Consider the following 20,351-nt stretch of genomic DNA (forward strand, 5'->3'; position numbering starts at 1 on the left):
AAAAGAAGACTATTAAGATCTATATATAGTGTAACCCCATTTGGTAAAAACAGTATGTACATATATGTGGGTGTGAATAGAAAAGGTATGGGCAACAGAGGCAACTGAGCTATAGGATGGTAAAGGGACTTTCACTCTTTCAGACTATAGTTTTGTGTAGTGCTTGATTTTCTTTTTTCTCCACAATGGGCATCCACTGCTTTTTGTAACCCTGACCTGCTCCCACAGGTGAAAAACAGAATCACCACCACGGCCCAAGTAGGTGGTAGCTACTCGGGGTAGCTAAGTCATGCCGAGCTGGTGTGAGAGCCTAGGCTTACTCCTGTCACCAGTCCCCCCTTTGTCTCCATATTCTATGGTTTTAACAGTGGAGGGAGGGGGGAGGAAGGGAGGGAGGGGGAAGGAAAGAAAAGGAGGAAGGAAGGAAAGGAGGAAGGGAGGAAGGAAATCTTAGTAATTAATGCTCCAACAGTAAACATGGCATTTGGCTCCAGAATCCGCAGCTCCCTTTCCCAAAGCTGCCGAAGTGCCAACACAGTAATTCAGAGATGGACCTGTGAACGAGTTTGAGGATTTCCCCGGAATCATGACGCGTTAGGGCCTGAGAGATTACAGATGCCAACTGCCTGATTCTACCACAAGGAAACTGAGGCAAAAAGGAAGAGTGGCTTGCCCAAGTCACACTGGTCTTGGAAAGAATGTTTTGGGGTTCCTCTTTATGTGTTATTTCTGCCAAAGGCCAAACATTAAAAAATAATAAATAGAAAATCAGATTTCACCGAAGACTGAAGCATGGAAGGTCCGTGCCTCACAGCGTTGTATTCGCTCCAGTTGGCAGCCCTGCCTCCAGCCTCCTCTCAGTCCCCAGCCGCTTAGACCTCTTTCTCCGGGGCCTCCGGGGTTCCTGGCGGAGCAGAGCCCCCCACCCTGTGCTTCCGGAGCACCTCACTCTTTCCTGTCATAGGAACTGTTATGGACTGAATCGTGGCCCCCAAAAATTCATGTGTGAAGGTTCTGCCCTCAGTGTACCTCAGAATGTGACAGTATTTGGGGACAGGAGGCAATTAAGGTTAAGTGAGGTCATAAGGTGGGCTTCAATCCAATGTGAATGGTGTCCTTATAAGAAAAGGGAGAGACACCAGGGATTGCAGATACAGAGAAAATGACACAGACAGGGCGGCCGTCTGCAAGCCGACAGGAGAGGCCTGAGACAACCACCCCTGCTGCTGGTACCTTGATCTTGCACTTCCAGCCTCCAGAGCTGTGAGAAAAGAGATGTCTGTCATTGAAGCCACCCAGTCTGCGGTACTTTGCTGTGGCCACCCCAGCTGGCGAACACAGAGACCCTGCTAGGCAGAGTGATGACTGCCCTTGTATTTGTCTGTCTCCCCAGCTAGAACGTCTCTTAGAGGACAAGACCATTTTCAAACACTCTGTCTCCAAGTACCTGAGACAGAGCCAATTCTCAACAAACGTTTGGTGGAATAATAAATGAGTCATTGTCAGATACTGTATGTTCCATTCCCCTTCCATTTTACAGATGAAGAAACAAAGGGTCAAAGGTGAGGAGCAGGACTGTCCCTAGTCTGTATGAATGGTATCTCCTAGATCGTCCCTGCAACACCTACGCCGTTCTGAAGGAATATCCCAAAGATAGCTAACCCATGGCGGGATCTGGGCCACAGGCCAGAATCCCCCCAACCCCCACCCCCATTCTAGGGCTCCATCCACCATAATGCCCCAACTCCGAAATTACATTGCCCAGCTATCAAGTTCCTCCTTCAGTTGTCTTAGTCACCTCAGGCTGCCGTAACAAAATACCATAGACTGGGTGGCTTAGACAACAGAAAGTTATTTTCTCACTTTTCTGGAGGCTGGAAGTCCAAGATCAGGGTGCCAGCATAGCTGGGTTCTGGCGACAGCTGTCTTCCTGGTTTGCAGCCACCTGTTGCTGGGTCCTTGTGCAGCGGAGAGAGCTCGAGGTACCTCTGCTTAGGAGAGTGCTAATCCCATCACGAGGGTCCCACTGTCCTGACCTCTCCAACCCGAATTGCCTCCCAGAGGCCCCACTTCCAAATACCGTTACATCTCAGGTCAGGGCTTCAACCCGTGAATTTGGGCGGGACATAGATATTTAGTCCAGAACAATAGTGTTTTCATATTCCATTATCCCGTTTGCCCTGGATCACAGATCTCAGAGAGGTGGGACCTCCCCACACCAAACCAACCCCTTTTTAAACTGATGAGGATCATGTCCAGAGTCACTACGTGGTTTGTAATTCACACCTTCACTTAACAAGTAAGTGCTGCAGGGCGAACATGTGCCAGGCTCCAGGCACGTGACTGGCGTGACTGGCAATCACCGTGACCTACGTTGCACCCAGGTCTGAATTCTTCTGCTGCTTCCCAATTAAGTCTAATTGTTGCCCAGTTTAATTGTTTGAAACATCAGCCGTGTTGACCAGAATGGAAGTGAATCTTTTCCTTTCATAAAATTCAACTGTACTTCAAGATGCAGAGGGGCTCTCATACACCCCTTCCTGCTCCGGCTGGGCATGTCGACCTTCCCCACCTTTGCTCGCGATACGGCTATAGTCCCCTTGTCACTCCTATTCATTCTTCAAAGCCCAGTCTCTGTTGTGAGCTGTTCACCATGCCCCTCCCCACCAGAGGTCACAGCACCCAGGTCTACGTTGTTCCCACAGTGCTCTGTTCACCTCTCCATGACAGGGACACCTTCTCTCGGCCTAACGGGCATCACCTGGTCATGCTGTTCATTCGTGCCTTCCAGGTGCGCTCCCTGAAGCCTCAGCGTGCACTGTCCACCCTGTGGCCTTCTGCAGTTTCTCAGGGGGCTCTTCCCTGCTGTACCTGTGGCTCATGCACTGGGCCCTCCAGTGGGCTAATCTGCGGATGGGGGCTTGGAACGTGGGTGGTGGTTCACCCCTGCACTGGTGGCGCCGGCCCTGCTCCATGGGAGGACTCTGAGGTGGGTGCTGGCAAACCCGCACAACGGAGTCTTCTCTTAAAACAGAGAAGTGTGCCTGTCGGGTGGTGTTTGCCTTTCCTGCAGTTTCTGTAGCAAAGCACCACAAATTGGGTGGCTTAGAATATCAGAGCTTAATTGTCTCACAGTTCTGGAGGCTACAAACCCAAGATGAAGGTGTTTTGCCTGGGTGGGCTTCTTCTGAGGGCTGTGAGGGAGGATCTGTCCCAGGCCTTTCTCGTAGCTACTGGTGGCTGCGGTGTCTGTTGGCTCATAGATGGCACTCTCCCTGCGTCTTCCCATCATATGTCCTCTGTACACGTCTGTTTCTGTGTCCAAATTTCTCCTTTTTTATAAGGGCACCAGTCATGTGGGATCAGAGGGTGTTCTAGTCCTCTATGATCCTCTCAGATGGCCGTCTAATCCTCTAAGATGACCTCATCTTAACATAATCACCTGCAAAGAATCTGTTTCCAAATAATGTCACATTCCCAGGGTCTGGGGTGAGATCTTCCATGTGGTTTGCAGGGGGACACAATTCAGCTCATTGCAGTAGTTGGGAAAAGAGTCGCACGCTCCCTTGGACTCCGCCCTAGTACCCCAGAAACACTGGGTCCCCGAGGGGTGGTCCGCTGACCGGGTGGCTCCTTGTAGTCCAGAGCAACTCCAAGGACGCTTGCAAAAGCCGCTGTCACTGCAGGAATCCGCCTTTCCTGTTTTCCTAAAGAACGTGCCTCATTTGATTTTGCTGCTCTTTGGGGATTCGGCCTTTTGCATTCAGGCTCCCCCCATCCCCCATCCACCTGCCGTCGTCCTGCAGGCAGCAGGAGGTGATAAGTGTGTTGGGCCTGCTGACTGGAGAGTGCAGGCCTTATGAGCCTGACAGACCTGGACTGGAATCCAGGCTTCAGCCTGGATTAAGCACCAGATCTTAGGAAGCTGTTCAAGCTTTCAGCTTCCATTTCCTTCTTCACAGCATGGGGTGGCCGCACCCTACGGGGTGGTTACAAAGGAGGTAGTTAGCACTGGCACAGTAGCTGGCATGAGATTAGTTCAATAAAGGATAGCTGTTATTTTTTATTGGTTATAAATGAGGTGAGCAAACTGTTGGGATAACTAGCCCAGGTCCATAACAGTTAAGATTTTGAAACACACATTTCTAGTTTAGCAGCAAAAGCACAAAGGCGTGCGCGGCCAGCCTGCCGCAGCTGTCGGGGAGACACGCAGAGACCACCGCCTTCACGGCAGACTCTGCCCAGAAAGAACGGTGGTGCCGCCGCGCCTCCCTCTCTAGCGCTCACTCTCCTGACCCCTCCCCCAGGGAAAGGAAGCCGCTGTCCCGCCGCCTCTCTACAGGACGAGTTCTGGCCGCCTGGCTCAGGGTGCATGTCGGTGCCACGAACACCCTGAGCTCCGTAACCCAGCCCACGAGAAGGCACAGGCAGGACATGCAGATCCCAGTTCATCCATCTACGAGTAAGGAAGGGTCTGTTTTTTCACCATTTACTTCCTATTTTGAGTCCCATCATTGTGGAGTGCCCCTCCCCCCGAAATGCCAAGGCCTCTGCCCTCCAGGCGCCTGCCCACATCGGCTCCACTCCGCTCCCCATGCCCTGCAGGCAGCGGCTCTGTCATGCCCAACCAGGGACAGGGGCGTCTCTTGGCAAGGCCGCCTCGAACAGGGTACATGAGGCAAATGCCTACGGGGAGCAGGCAAGGAGGGGTCATGAGTGAAGCAGGTGGTGTGCCTATTAAACACATAAGAACATTCTTCGCTTCTACAAAGAAAGGCTCTAGCTCCCGTGTTTCTTTCAACAGGAGCCAACTCCAGTCTATCTTCTGTTTCCCAGGGAAGGAAAGAATCTTGGGTAGAGAGAAACACCCCTGTGGTCTGGAACACAGCAGGGCAACTAGCCCTGGCCTCGCGGCAGGGATAGAGCTGGCCGGTGGGGACCTGGACTGGCCAGAGTGTCCATTCCTTGCACTTTGGGTGCTGAGGCAGACAGAACCCAGTATGGCCAAACCTGCCGGTCATTCAGGCAAAGCCGGAACTCGGATTTTTCTCTGACATTGCCTAGGTTTTTAGTTCCGAAGGACTGAAATTTATACAGTCAGACACAGCCAGAGGTGGCCCCCAGGCCTCTGGTCGGTGGTCGAAGCCCACAGCCGGGGTGACGCTGGCTGTGGGGGCGGCCTGCCTCCCCCAGGCTGCCGGAGAGCCCGCCCGGCAGTCCCACGGCCCTGTGCAGGCTCCTCCTGCCCCTGCCCCGGGCCCAACTCTTCTCCCTGCTAGGGCTTCGGTTTTTAGAAATAGGAGCTGGAGGGTGCTATCAGCTTTCTGGTCCATCTCCTCCCTGTCGCCGAGACAATGAATCCCGATGGGAATATCTGCTTGGAGGCAGGGAAGGGAGAGGGGGAAATACCAGAAGAAAATAGTATAGATTAATAGCTCAAGATTTTTATCTTGCCACACATACTCACTAAACATATCTGATCTGAGGCTATTTATAGAACAGTTTCAGCATTTCTTCATGCTGTGATTCTAGGAAGCACTAGGAAAATCTTTTAGGAATTTCTAATTCAGCCAGCTAATCAAAGATTCCATTTCTCATGGTAAAATATGTGTATCTAACACAGCATCTTCTTAATAATATGTTATGACATTTACTTTTATTAGTATAGTACCCTGTTTTCTTCATTCTGCCATGAGCAATTTCTGAATTCAGTAAGGTTTTTGAAAAAATATGTAATATCTTGAAGGAGTATACAGAGTTAATAGTAAACACATGGTACTAGTTATTGCTCAACTGCCATTGGTTGAAAGGACTGTCATTATGACTGAGTCATTACTGGTTTAAAGGACTAGAGCAACACAACCCTGTGTCCTGGGAAGATGACAAGTTCGGGATCAGAGAGTTCAGACTCAAATGATCTCTGTTCCATCATCTGCTTCGGTGATGGGAGAGAGGTGCCGGTACTGATCGGAGGGGCCAGGACCGGGGCAGGAAATGGAGACACACAGAGATCAAGATGAAAATTAGAAATGCACCAGATGAAAATCCTTCAAACAAACAACCTTATTACCCTCCCGACCTATATAATCAGCATGGAGCAAAGACGAATAATTGCCCTTCGGAGCCTGAGCACGTGAGTTTGAGGGGAAGGGGACAGGGAATCCAGTAGTCCACACGATCTGCTCCTCCCCTCGGAGTATTTTACATTCGAAATCAGAGAAGTTTGGGATGACTTTTCTCTAATAACATTAAAACATTTTTTTAAACTAAACTATTCACATCAGCAGAAATAAGTGGCCCAGGTATGGTGGCAGAAAGAAACTCACAAGTCTGGGGACAGACATGGGACCAATGTCGTGATCCTCTAAGACTCGTACATTGTGTGTTTCCCGATTTTTCTTTCTGGACGTACTACAGTTTCAAGTGACATATGTAATAAAATATATTGCATCCAAGTTGACATCCAATGATTTAATGACATTTAAAAGTCAAAAAATTAAGACACATAAAAGGTACAGCTTCTCTAGTCATGTAAATCCTTCCTGAGCTGCTTCTTGCGACCCCAGCATTCAGTAAGTAAATTCTGTGCTGGTGGAAACTGCACTTATTCAGCCCTGACTGGGCAGGAAAGTTATTTCAGTGCCAAAGGGATGTCTCGTCTAGGCAGGAACGAATGAACGTGTTTCCCGGTGTCTATATTTCTGGGGAATTTTTGCAGTGACAGAATTTGGCTCACATCAATTGTAGAGAGAGGCCATTTGGCACCGAACTAGAGGGCTGCACACCCGTGCAGGTGGCAGGAAAAGGTGAGCCCACTTTGGAAGGGGGCCTAACCAGCTTCAATGTGACAAAGGCTTTCAAACTTAAACTAATATTTACTGAATGCTTATGACTGCAGAGCTTTGATTCTTTGGGGGATGCAGGAATGCATAAGGAAAGTCGGTCCTCACAGAGCTTCCAGTCTACCCTAAGAATCAATCGTGAACCCTGGAAACTATAATATAAAACAGAAGGCTGCACCAGAGCTGGGGTAAGTACAGAGCCATCAGGGATCAGGAAGGTGCCCGTGTTGGAGTGAGCTGGCCTGGGAGCCGCAGGCAGGTTCAGTGGGATTCTGACCCACGAAGGCTGGGTGTGGGCCATTGGAAGCAGGAAAAACTGTACACAGAAGCTGAGGCAGAAAACTGGAGGCCAATACTAGAAAACTATACATAGCCCTTTTGAGTTAAAAACAGAGAACCTTGAAGTTAGAGGGCAGGCAGAAGGAAGAGGTGAGGTCAATGCAATAGGTGGTGGACAGATTAAGGCCTTCTCTGGCCTGTGCCGTGTACCCTCCCCAACACTCCGCATGGTGCCTGACAGTTCCATGGATGACAAATGTAACCTTTGGCAGCCACGAGCCACAAAGACCTTGACTGCAAACTGCCAGCTCTGCTGCTCACAGCAGTGTTGGTCTCTCAAACTGCCCACATCCAGCTCTGTGTTAGTGACTCCGTGTTAGCGACTCCGTCTGAACTCAGAATTGGTAGGATGCCAGCGAGAGGGATGCGTGGGGCGGGGACAGAACATCACCGACAACCGAGCACCGCCCCTCTACAGCCTTGCACCTTCATGCCACTTCCCAAAAGCCCAGTTTGTGTGTATGGGGCCTGCTTAGTACACTGCAGCAGGCTTACATGTTTATACAAGGAAGGAAGAGCTGCCCCAACAAATCAAGAAATTGAACAAAGAAACAACCAAACCAAGACTTTCTGAGCCTGCTGGGTAACAGGAAGTCATCCACAAAGGCAACTGTAAATTTAAAATTTCATGGCATTCATGCAATAGCGTTAATATGCCCTGGGTAGAATTTTGTACCTTTGCATGTCTTCCTTCCCCCCCCCACCGCCCCCGCTTGAATTTCAATTAGCCTCAACCTAATAAAGTTTTTTTATAGACAACCAGAAACACTTTAATCAAAGGCTTTAAAATAAAAAACATAGTGCTATACTGTGTTGTAAGCATTCACAGAGGCCTGGATAAGCACAGTAAAATCCCGTGATAATGCATTCACCAAAAATATAATTTTAGATGTGATGCAGAATTGGCAACTGACTCCTATTGCCTGTCTAGTCCCCATTTGAGAACAGGGAGGGCGTCAAGGGTGGGGTGGGGCTGGAGGTCTTGGAGTGGAGGCCAAGGCCACAAAGATAAGGGAAAGACATGCAAACTTGCTCCAGAAAGAGAAGACGTGAAGGGTGAGTCTCTCTGGTTCTCCTTATTCTCCCAGCCAAACCTCCGAAAACGACCAACTACTTGGGATGTTTCTGGAATCTCTTGATGCTGTCCTGCTGCCTCTAGACTCAAAATTGTTCCCAAGAATATTTAAATTGGAGCCAACCACTGCCAGCAGGTGGCACCAAATCACAGCTGACTCTGGTGTGAATTTAGCCATGGCAGCTGGACTCCCAGAATTCCTCAGCAGCTAGCTTCACAGACTCACACTGGTCACTTTCTTGTTAATCTTATAAAAAATTGTGACCTTACATTTCACATGACTGAATTCTTATCCAGTTACAGTAGAGTTTTATTGTATTAATTTATGAAAACCAGTAGAAGCAAGTGTTCTCCTAGGAAAGACCAAAGGAAATTAAATTCGACATTGAGCTATTTGTTTATATAAATAGTTCATTTAATACTTTCAACAACCTATGATATATAAGTTAAATAAGATAAAACTATCATTTTTATAGGTTAAAAATGGTCAACTATTGACATTTTCACATAGTTCAGTCTAACAGTTATTATTAAACTATTCCTTGGGTGCTTAATTTTATATATACCTCATACCTGGAGCTCATTAATTGTATTGTTCAAATTTCAACATGTGCACTTCTGTCTGCGTGACCTATCAATTGCTGAAAGATGGGGTCAAAGTCTTTTAACTACAAGTTGATTTATTCATTTCTCTCTGAATTTTTTCAGTTGTTACTTTGTATATTTTGAGGCTGAATTATTAGGTGCATACATGTTTTCGATGGTTATATCTTCTTGCTCTATTGTTCCCTTTATCAGCACATAACACCTTTCTTTGTCTCCTTTTTTGCCTTATATGCTATATTGTCAGATATTAAGATTTTTCACATTTCTTCCTTTCTTTTTCCCAACATTTTAACCACTTTAAAGTGAAAATTCAGTGGCATCCAGTATACCCACAGTACTGTGCAATCATTACCACCTTCAAGTTCTAGAACATTCTCATTATTCCAAAAAGAAACCCAATACCACTAAGCACTCACTCCCCACCAGCCCCTGAAAACAGCTAATATGCTTTTTCTCTCTATGAAATCCATTTCATACAGATACACATTTTACGTGCAGGAATTGTGCGGTATGTGGCTTCTTGTGCCTGGCTTCTTTCACTCAGCAGAATGTTTTTGAAATCCGCCCGCGTTGTAGCGTGAGTCCGCACTTCACTCCTTTTCACAGCTGAGTGATACTCCGCGGCACGCATGGCCATGTTTCGCTGTGCACGCCTCAGCTGGCGGATGTTGGGGTCGTTTCCTCCTTTTGGCCACTGCAAACAGTGCTGCTGTGAGTGTCTGTGTACATGTTTTTGTGTGGATGTATGTTTTCATTTCTCTTGGGTAGACAACTGGGAGTGGAATTGCTGGGTTATATGGAGTTCCATGTCTAACTTTAACCACTAGGGCTCCTTGTAATGTAAGTCAGCCTAGTCTCCATTGTTCCTCTTCTCTCCATCAGTTTCTTTAATGGCATTCCCAAAACTAACTTCCCTCTGACTCCCCCAGCCCTCGGCACCCACCATTCTGCTCCTCGACTGCACGGCTCTCGAGAACCATCCATAATAGAACCACATCCCACTCCTCCCTCGGTGTCTGGCCCGCCCCACCCAACACAGTGCCCTCAGGCCCGGCCCTGCCGCAGCAGGTGCCAGTTCTGCCGATGGACTCGAGCTATTGTGAATAACACTGTTTGAACACATGTGTACAAATGTTTTCCTGAGTTTAAATTTTAAATTACTTTTTATTTTATTTTTTTGGTATACACCGACAGGTGGAACGGAGTTGGCTCTGAGCCCCGGCAGCTCTCCGAAAGAGTGACGTCCACCATGTCCTGTCCTCAACAGCCCCGTTCAGCTCCCAGGATCCTGTCTGTGGTTTCTTTTGTGGCATCAACCCGTCTTATTTTTGTCTTCCTCTTTTCCTGCTGCCTTTTATTTTTCCCAGCCTCGTTGTCTTTTGCACAGAGCCCTGCCTTCTCCTGACGTGCCTGAAATAGGACAGCTTCAGTTGTGTCACTTTTGTCTCCAGTGACGTTTCAGACTTAATTTGCTCTCACACCCACTTGTCTCTCTGGCAGTTCTGGTATCCGTAGAGTTCTCCTCCAACACCTTATTTCAAATCAACTGATATTTTCCTATCAGCTTTCTTCTCTCTCCAACATTTGCATCCATGCGCAGAAACGGGAAATACCAGGATGCAGATGATCTTAGAGACCTTGGTCTCTAACGACACAGCTTTGCCCTTGGCGTTCTTTCCTAATTCTACCATTTCTGCCTTTCTGACTCAACTTTTTCCTGATGACTTGGCTGAGGTCTCCATTTGAGTCGATGACAACAATGTCGATGCCTTTCTTCCTGTCTACGTTAAAGTTGCGTATTTCTTCTGTAGTCGTGACACGGTCGTTCTGTTCTTCAGTTCTTTGAGGAAGCCCACGCTGTTCGCCACACACGCACCGTTTCCATCCCCAACAGTGCACAGAGGTTCCCCTCTCTTCACATTCTTGCCAGCACTGGTTGTTTGGGATTTCCTTTCAAGCCAAAAATTTTGGGGATGCTTGAAATCCTGACCTGACTTCCCAATCTGTTTTTTTTTTAGCTTTTGATTTCCAGAAGTGCTCCGTGAGTATCCAGGCAGTTCTCATGGATCCCCAACTCCAAGCTGACGTCACCCTTGGAACATGTGTATTAATCCAGGTCCCAGTGGGTCAGGCCTCTGACTGACTCAGGCGATAGCACCCCTCAGGGCTCCTCCCTTCTCTGGATGTAGAGGTGTGATGGGGAAAGCACTGGGTGTGATTGGTTCACCAACCTCAGTTCTTGAGTTGTGGCTCAGAGAAGAAATCAGAGCCAAGACTGAAATTATAAGAGAAAGTTTATTTAGAAAATCACGGGGGAGGGGGAGTTTTCTAAGCCCATAAAAGATATGGGCTTAGAAAACAAGTGACAGCAAAAGAAGGGTCCTTGGAGCTTAGGGAGGTACGGGGCAGAGAGGGAGAGATTGGGGGGGCGGACCAGAGAGGGAGAGATTGGGAGGACGGGCGGAGGGGAGAGACTGGTTGTCTATCCTGAGGGGTTTTTATCTGAGGGCTCCTTTCTGTTTTTCTTTTGGTTTATATATTTTTCCCACCTTTTATTTTCAACCTTTCTGTGTCTTTTTTTTAAAGTTTTCTTTTAGACAACCTAAAAAGTTTTCTTTTAGACAACCCCTTTTTCTTTAAATAAGAAAACCAAGATAATCTCATGTGTAAGCTTAAAGATATAGGTTTTACAAATCATGTATATTATAATTCTAAAATTTAGGTTGTCTATTAGACAACCTAAAGAAAAATTTTTCTTTAATTCAACCGGAGAATCTACTTTTAATTGGTGAATTTAATTAATTTATATTTATCATGATTCATTATGTACATATTTCTGCCGTTTTATTCTGTATTTCTCACTGACTACACATTCTTCTTTTCTTCTTTCTGCTTTCTGTTAGGGAGATTTTTTTTCTGGTGTAAACGTTCAGCATTCCAATCTGCCTGGAACCTATTACCCAAAAGCTCACGTTCTGTCTGTTGCACGGTACCGAGATCAGATGTCAGAACTCTAGAAATCCGCCATTTACCCCAGTGGGTCTAAGACTGGAGTGTGTGTGAGAACTTCTTGGCAGCTTATAAGAAACGTTGATTCCTGGACCTCACTTTCAGAGACTGTGGCTTAGCGGGTATGGATAAACCCTGACTGTACTCACCGCAAGCTCCTGATGTTGATGCAGGTGGTTCACAGACGGTACTGCAGAGCCTGCTCCTTTCCAACTCTGTACTTTCGACGGCAAGCTGTGCACTTGTTCTTTGCCCTCCTAATATGCGTCTCTGGGTGGGCTCTGATCCTCTCCTCCCTGGACCCTTTCTCACCTTCTGTTGTCCTATATGCTAAAAGAAGTCTCTAGACCCACTAATTAGGGTTGGTAACCCATTGTTCCTTTACTAGTACTCTATTTTACCAGTTTGCCTCATCATCATAAAAACTTACTTCATTTAACGTTTACTGAATGTTGACCCCTGTAACAGGTGAGGTGACAGATGCTTTCAGACACTCAGCAGCCACTTCGCTAGTAAGCACGACTGTCTCCATTTCTACAGAAAAGCAAGAAGGAATACGGCAGTTTGCTTTATATCACATTCGGTGGGGAAGCTGGGGTTTGAACCCAGATTTGTCTCCTCTATTTGTCATATCCCACTACTTTCAAAACTAATGTGATCCTAAGGAGCCCGCAATATAGCAGGGAAGTCACAGATCCTCTCAGTCTCTGGACATCTTTGTATCCAGGACAGTGCTTGGCACATAGGAATGCTGAATAACTGCCAGTGAAATGAAGCATGGATTTATCCTGTTTGTTTGTGTTTAATTTTTCTCTATCGGTGGCTTTCAAGTCGTGGGAATCACAACCCAGTAAAACAAAGACGACGCTCTGAGGGCTGCTTGGGAAAACCCAGATTTGAAGACAGCGAAGGAAGAGCCTGTGCCGTACAGTGAACCCCTCCTCTGCCCAGTGGCCACTAGTCGTCCGAGGGCCAGTGTGTGCAAATGTCCACTGTGAGCTGGGGCTGCTTTCATCTCGCACTCTTTAATTTCTTTTGCTAATTAATTCTATAAAAATCTTTAAGCAGTATAAAAATGTAATATTAGTACCATTTTCTCTTTCCTGTACTCAATTTTATAATGCTGTTGGTGAACATAATAGAGCGAGCAACTATATGCAATTGTAAACATTATTGCTGAGAATTTGCATATGAACGCACACCTTTTACTGTCTCTGGCTGGCATTGTTAACTAGGTTATAAATAGTACCGCTGACACACTGCAAAAGGAGAGCACTTTTGATGGGCACACGCTATGAATGGGAGAAGTGTTCAAACACAACGTTGAAGTTGGAAAGCTCTCATTAGGACCAGCCAAGAGGGGAAGTGGGTTATTTCCTAATCATAGCCTTGCCTAGAGTCCAGTCATATAGAAAGATTTATGGTAAAGCTTTCTAAAAACAGGTACTCACGCTACTATTTAGGTAAACGAGTGATGCATCCAGTCTACAAACATATCTGACAGTATTGACGGGCACTTTTAAGAAAATTGAGCTGTTCCCTTCGGATGAAATGTTCTCTTCCTGTCTGTACATGGAAAGGTGAAGGGAGCGACTCAGAGTGCCAGTCATGCTTACACCGCTCTGGAAGGTAAAGCTCAAGCGAACGCATTCTACTGAACTCCTCTCTTAGCATTTGAAAATGTAAAAACTATCTGAAAAAATTTATTGGGACAGAACAAAAATACACCACTCACTTTGAGTGTATGACCATAAAGATTATAATTAAGAGGGCAGTATCTTTGCTGGTGCTTTATCTTGCTAGAGGGCAAACATTCAATAAAGGTTACTGTGTGCTCTGCTGTGGTCATTACAAGCGGTAGGCATACAGACTACTGATGACTTTGGTAAGTGACAGATCTAACATTTGCAGACATCACTGTATTTTATGGGCTGCAGTCTGGTTTTCAAAGGCTCGGGTTTTGTGTTTGGTGTTGTTATGGCTGAAGAGCAGCCATGACACAGAACTTCACCGCTGAACTGCTGCTATCCAGGCACCAGCAGAGGGGCAGGGGGCTAGGGACGAAGTTTCCTTTCTACGCATTTGTTTTCAGGAATCTATATTTGCCCGAGTGCCCTGATACCATGGCGATAGCTTAGCAACAGCTAGATACAAATTAAGGTAATCTGTCATGCCAGCCAGCGATCATAAAGACTTGGTAGGTAGGACACTGGAAAGAAAAGTATAGATGTTTAATCAAAAAGAGACATGCTCTCTCCACTTGCCCTTGTCCATCCTATATATGCATCTTTATAAAGAGATGAGAATCTTAAAAGAAAACAAAACCCAAACATACCCCAGGATTTATAACTGAGGAGATAAAATTTAAACCTTTCTTAAATGGGGAACAAAACCACATTTAGTCTGTCTTGAATAGGAACTAGATCATAATGAGGCATGAGATGACATTTATAAAGGATTTTTTCATACTAGTGGGCCCTTGATTTCTGGTGACAGCTATCAGGACACAGGTGCGTGGAGTGTAAGCACCTCTGGCCGGGCGGATGTGGTGGCATGATGGGTACTGTCGTTTCCAAAGTGAGCAAACATACCGTAGGTTGCCTTTCATTATCTTTATTGTGATGATTTATACGTAAAGCAGGTCAAGTAAATAATCTGAAAGGAAGAGCATAATATTTGGAAAACCAGAAGTAAATAAAATCACCTTGATTTTCAAAGCCATTGATTTTATTTTAAATACCCCAAAATGGTAAAATAAAACCCAAAGCAAATAACTGTAAACCAGTTGAACAGAGACAGCAAATAGCCTTCAGCTTATGTGATAGCTCTCACATGTTATTAGCGGCTGCCTGCAGGGCTGTGTTGAGGAGGATTCTGAGGTTCTGTGGGGAAAAGGGCTGGGAATGATGAGTGAGTGTCTGTTGGGGTGGGGGGGGAGCGACTAGAGGGTAAAAGACTTTTAAGTGGAATGAGGGGGTATGGAAGGGAAGGAGGATTAGCACAAAGCACCCAAATACAAATTCTAAATTTATTTCAAGACTCACGCTTTATATTACATGCAAAACTTACATTTAATTCCACAGTATATGTCCTTGGGATGCCATAACAATTTAAAATATCATTTGTGGTTAAATTGCCTAACTTTAACATTGTGGGGAAAAAGTGTTCCCAGTCACAGGCAGGTTCATTCATTGTGTAGCTCCCACAGCACCTGGCAGATGTGGGCTCCGGGAGTCTGAAGCCCACACCCGGAAGATCGATAGAATAAAAGTGTTTAAATTTGTGCACAACAACATGAGATTTAGAGAAGTTAAGTAACCTGTTTGTCAATGGCAGAGCTGTGATTTGAAGACCCTAAAGTCCAGTTTCTTAAAAAGGACTGTCTATAACCGTCCCCCTACATTTGTGGTTTTGCATTTAGCCATTTCAATTACTTGTGGACAAAAATAGTAAATAGAAAATTCCAAAAAGAAACAATTCATGTTTTAAATTGTGTGCCATTTCTGAGTAGCGTGGTGAACTCTCACTCCCTCTCGCCCAGGAGGTGAATCACCCCTTGTCCAGTGCATCCTCGCCACACACAGGACCCTCCCCTTAGTCACGTAGCAGCTGTCGAGGTCACAGACCGCCTGGCACAGCGTCACAGTGTTTGTAATCACGTAACCTTCCTTTTACTTAATAATAGCCCCAAAGTGTAAGAATAGTGATGCTGGTAGTTCAGATGCGCCAAAGAGAAGACGTAAAGACTCCCTTTCAGTGAAAGGGCGTGCATAGGGAAAGATCAGTGTATCCAGGGTTTGATGCGGTCTTCGTTTTCAAGCACGCACTGGGAGTCACGGGAGTAACCCCTGTGGATAAGGGGCGGGGGGTGGCTACTATTCTATATTCCTCCAAAGATAAGTACCAGGATTCCTTGGGGTGCAGAGGTTAGTACTACATTACTGATCTGAAAGCAGGCTTTGGAAGCCACAGAAGACCATACAGTAAGTAGTAGGTTGGCAATTTCAGTATCGCTGTTTAAAAAAAAAAAAAAGCATGGTTTTTCTTTGGCGCGATGGGAAAGTTGTGGAAATAGCAGTGATGGTTGTTCAACAGTGTGAATGCAGTTAATGTCACTGAGCCATAATGGACTCAAATGGCATGTGTTATGCTATATACATAGTGCCACAATTAAATAAAAAGGAAAATCATGTTTCATGAACTGGAAGATTAATGTTATGATGGCAGGTACCCAAAATTTTATCTATACATTCAGTGCATCCCTACCCAAATCCCTGCAGGCTCTTTTGTAGAGTTTGACAAACTGATCCAAACATGTTTATGGAAATGCAAAGGACCCAGAGTGGCCAAAGCAATTTTTTAAAGATTTTTATTTATTCATTTTTAGGGGGGAAGGGAGGGAAAAGGGGAGAGAAAAATCAATGTGGTTGCCTCTCATGTGTCCCCCACTGGGGACCTGGCCCGCAACCCAGGCATGTGCCCTGACTGGGAATCGAATTGCTGATCCTTTGGTTCACAGGCGGGCACTCAATCCACTGAGCCACACCGGCCAGGGCCAAAGCAATTTTTAAAAACAACTTTGAAAATGAAGAACTAGGAGTACAAGTGGGGAACCTGGGTAAGGCTGATGGACGGTGCCAATGCCCATGTGCTGGCCGTGGCTCTAGTTTTATAAGGTGTGCCCTCTGGGGGACCATAAAGGCACACGGGGTCTCTCTGTGTTATTTCTTACAACTACTTGTGAATTCACAATTATCTCAAAATAAAAATTTGAATGAAAACAAAAAGAATGAAGTTGGAGGACTCAGTTTCCAAATTTAAAACAATATAAAGCTATATTAATCAAAACAGTGCGGTACTGGGATAAGGATAGTCATAGAGCTTGATGAGACAGAATTGTGAGTCCAGAAACAAATCTTTATATTTATGGTCAACTGATACGCTAAAAAATTGCCAAGGCAATTCAAAGAGGGGAAATAACAGTCTTTTCAACAAACAGTTCTAGAACAATTGGCTGTGCAAATATAAAAAATACTAATTTAGCCCAGCAGTTTTCAGTGGGGGCGATTTGACCTCCCAGGGGACATCGGATGACGCCTGGACAGGAGTCTGGCCGCTGCAGCTGCAGGCAGAGGTGCTGCAGGCGTTGGGCTGGTTGAGGCTGGATACACTGCCTCACAGCCAGCGGTGCACCTGGAAGACCCCGTGACAACGAACCATCAAGCCCAATGTGTCAACAGGGCTGAGAATGAGAAACCCTGATTTAAGCCTGTATCTCACAATGTACACAAAAAGTAACTCAAAGTAGATCACAGACCTAAATATCCGAACTAAAACTGTGTTTTTTAGAAAAGAACATTGGGAAAAATTTCTGTGACTTTTAGGCAAAGATTCCTTAGATAGGACACAAAAAGCACAATCTATAAGAGAAAAAATTGATTATATTGAACCTCATCAAAATGAAAGACTTCAAATTTCTTTATTTAAAAAATATTTTATTTATTTATTTTTTTGAGAGAGAGGAAGGGAGGGAGAGAGGGAGGGAAACATCAATGTGTGGTTGCTTCTTGCACACCCCATCCTGGGGACCTGGCCCACAACCCAGGCATGTGCCTTGACTGGGAATTGAACCAACGACCCTTTGATTTGCAGGCCAGCACTCAATCTACTGAGCAACACCAGACAGGACAAGACTTTACACTTGCATTATGAAAGTGAAGTTAAGCAATAAACAGACTAAGAGCACAATTTGCGTACTGCATATCTGATGAAGGGCTTGTATCCAGGATATATAATGACTACAGTGCAATAAGCAAATATTCTAATTAAGAAATAGGCAAAAAGTTTCAACAGACATTTTGCCAAAGAAGATATATAAATGGTTAATATACTCATGAGAAGATGCTCAGCATCATTAGTCATTAGGGAAATGCAAATAAAAATCACAATGAGATACTACTTCATTCCTACTAAAATAGCTATAATAAAAAAGAGACTACAAAGGGTAGGTAAGGATGTGAAGAAACTGGAACCCACATGCAATGCTGGTGGATATGTAAAATGACACGGCTACTCTGGAAGACAGTTTGGCAACTTCTAAAAAATTAACCATAAATTTACCATATGATTAAGCAATTTTACTCCTGAGGACAATTTTACTCCTCAAGACAAATGAAAACATATGTACACAAAAAGACTTGTACTTGAGCCCTGGCTGGTGTGGTTCAGTGGATTGAGTGCTGGACTCCAAACCAAAGGGCTGCCAGTTCAGTTCCCACTCAGGGCACATGCCTTGGTTGCAGGCTGTGTCCCCATTAGGTGCATGTGAGAGGCAACCACACATTAATGTTTCTCTCACTCTCTTTCTCCTTCCCTTCCCTTCTCTCTAAAAATAATGAAATAAATCTTTAAAAAAAAGACTTGTACTTGAATATTCAATAGCAGCATTATTCCTAATAGGTAAAAAGTAGAAACAACCCAAGTACCAATCAACTACTAAGATAGGTAATTGTGGTATATCCCTACAATGAAATACTATTTAGCAATAAAAAGGAATAGAATAATGATTAATGCTACAATATGGATAAACCTCAAAAACATGCTGAGTGACAGAACCAGATGCAGAAGACTAACTATTGTATAATTCCATTCATATGAAATGTCTAGAGCAGGCAGACTGGTAGCTCGAGACTGGATGAGTGGCTGCCTAGGGCTGAGGGCGGGACTAGGGGTTGACTGCGAACAGGCGCAAGGGACGTTTCAAACGGAATTGTGGTGCTGCCTGCACAGCTTTGTGAATTTACTAAGAATCATTGAACTTTACACTAAAACTCAGTGAATTTCACGGTATGTAAATTATATTTTGATAAAGCTGCTTTCAAAAGGGGGGGCACTTTAAGCAATTTTAATTCTTCAAAAAAAAAGGAAAGAAGGAAAAAAGGAAAGAGAAGCAAGGCATAGAATCGCATAACTGGGCAGCAATTAGGAAGCTCAAAATAAATCGATCACCAGTGGCCGTTCTCCTTTGGAGAAGTTGGGCCCATAGGGAGCAGCTACGGCACCCAGCGGAGAGGGCATGAACCTAAAGCTCCACTTCCACAAGGACTGGCAGCTGCGTGTCGCCATGTGGCTTATTTGGCCTGTGTGGAAGGCTGCAGGTGCCAAGGCCTGGTAAGCCAAGGTGTGCCCCTCGCCCTACCTCCGGACCCACTGGGCCCATAGTGAGATGCCCCTCCTGCAGGTACCACAACAAATGCTAGCAGGCAGGGCAGTGGCTGCAGCCTGGAGAAGTCAAGGGTGGCTGGCATCCATGAAAAGGTGGCATGGACTACTGGGCTCTCGATGGATTTGTGGAGGTGGACTGAGACCAGTGAGTCCCTGCAGGCCCACATGCCGCAGCCCAAGGAGTGTCGCTCCAAGCTCACCCTCTTCCCCAGGAAGCCCTCCACCCTCAGGAAGGGAGACAGCTCTGCTGAAGAACTCAAGCGGCCAGCCAGCCACCCAAGGGCCGGTCATGCCCACGGGGAATGTCTACGAGAAGGAGAAAGCCAGGGTGATCACAGAGGAGAAGAACGTGAGGACCTCTGCCAGTCTTCGCATGGCCCGCGCCAATGCCCGGCTCTTTGGCATCCAGGCAGAAAGAGCCATGGGAGCTGCAGAACAGGATGTTGAAAAGAAAAAAATAAAGCGCTACTGGCAACCTATGATAAAAAAAATTGATAGTATTCCAAGTAAACAAGTAGGTTTTAGTTGCTGTGCAGTTCATAGCACAAGGAGGGAGGCCAGGCAGGGGACATCACTAAAATGCCTGGAAAGTGAGAAGTGATGCGAACAGCCAAGTTACAGCGATGGATTTGAGGAGGGAAAGGCTGCCAGCGTAGCTTAGCTCTCCGAGCTTGATGTTGTTTTCCAGTTCATTTGAAAACTTAAAAAAGACCCAAATAAAGCAAGACAATAACAAAACACAACAGAGCTCATACTGTTACAGCATGAAAGATTTTAGTCAGATACAGATTATTTTGCTTTCCTTCGAACGAACCCTAGGAATTCCCTCCCAAGTTTTTGAAGAAGCAAGATGGCTTCTCCTCTGACAAAATGGTGCCCCGTGGTCTTGGCCAAAAGCGGGAGCTGTGACAATCGAGCAAAGCCCCTTGCCTGTCCTGGGAGGCTGAGTTTCGGAGGAAAGGATGAAGTCATCATATTGAAGTGTGGCTGGCGAGGCAAAAGGAAAATGTGTGGAGGTGTGAGTCCATCCTGAGCTCATCTTGCAAGAATGAGAACTGAGAGGATTAACCATTTAAGCTGAAGAATTTTAAGGGAATTTGTTTCATAGTTTTAATCTGCTGCTGTGAACCTGCAGGGGCACTATTTTCCCAAGTCAAAGGCTTTCTTTATAGCAGGTTGGGAGGTTGACTTACGAAGTATTTACCAAAGACCCATTTACAATAGAGAAACCAACCAGGAACAAAATTTCAGATGCT

The 20,351-nt window shown here is 45.7% G+C and overlaps 1 pseudogene; it reads left to right on the forward strand.

Annotated features, from left to right (window-relative positions):
- The first annotated feature begins 2,653 nt into the window (after nt 1–2,653).
- On the forward strand, nt 2,654–20,351 carry LOC114495066 (annotated as a pseudogene).

The sequence above is a fragment of the Phyllostomus discolor genome, chromosome 4, assembly GCF_004126475.2.
Source record: "Phyllostomus discolor isolate MPI-MPIP mPhyDis1 chromosome 4, mPhyDis1.pri.v3, whole genome shotgun sequence".
In the NCBI taxonomy this organism is placed as follows: Eukaryota; Metazoa; Chordata; class Mammalia; order Chiroptera; family Phyllostomidae; genus Phyllostomus; species Phyllostomus discolor.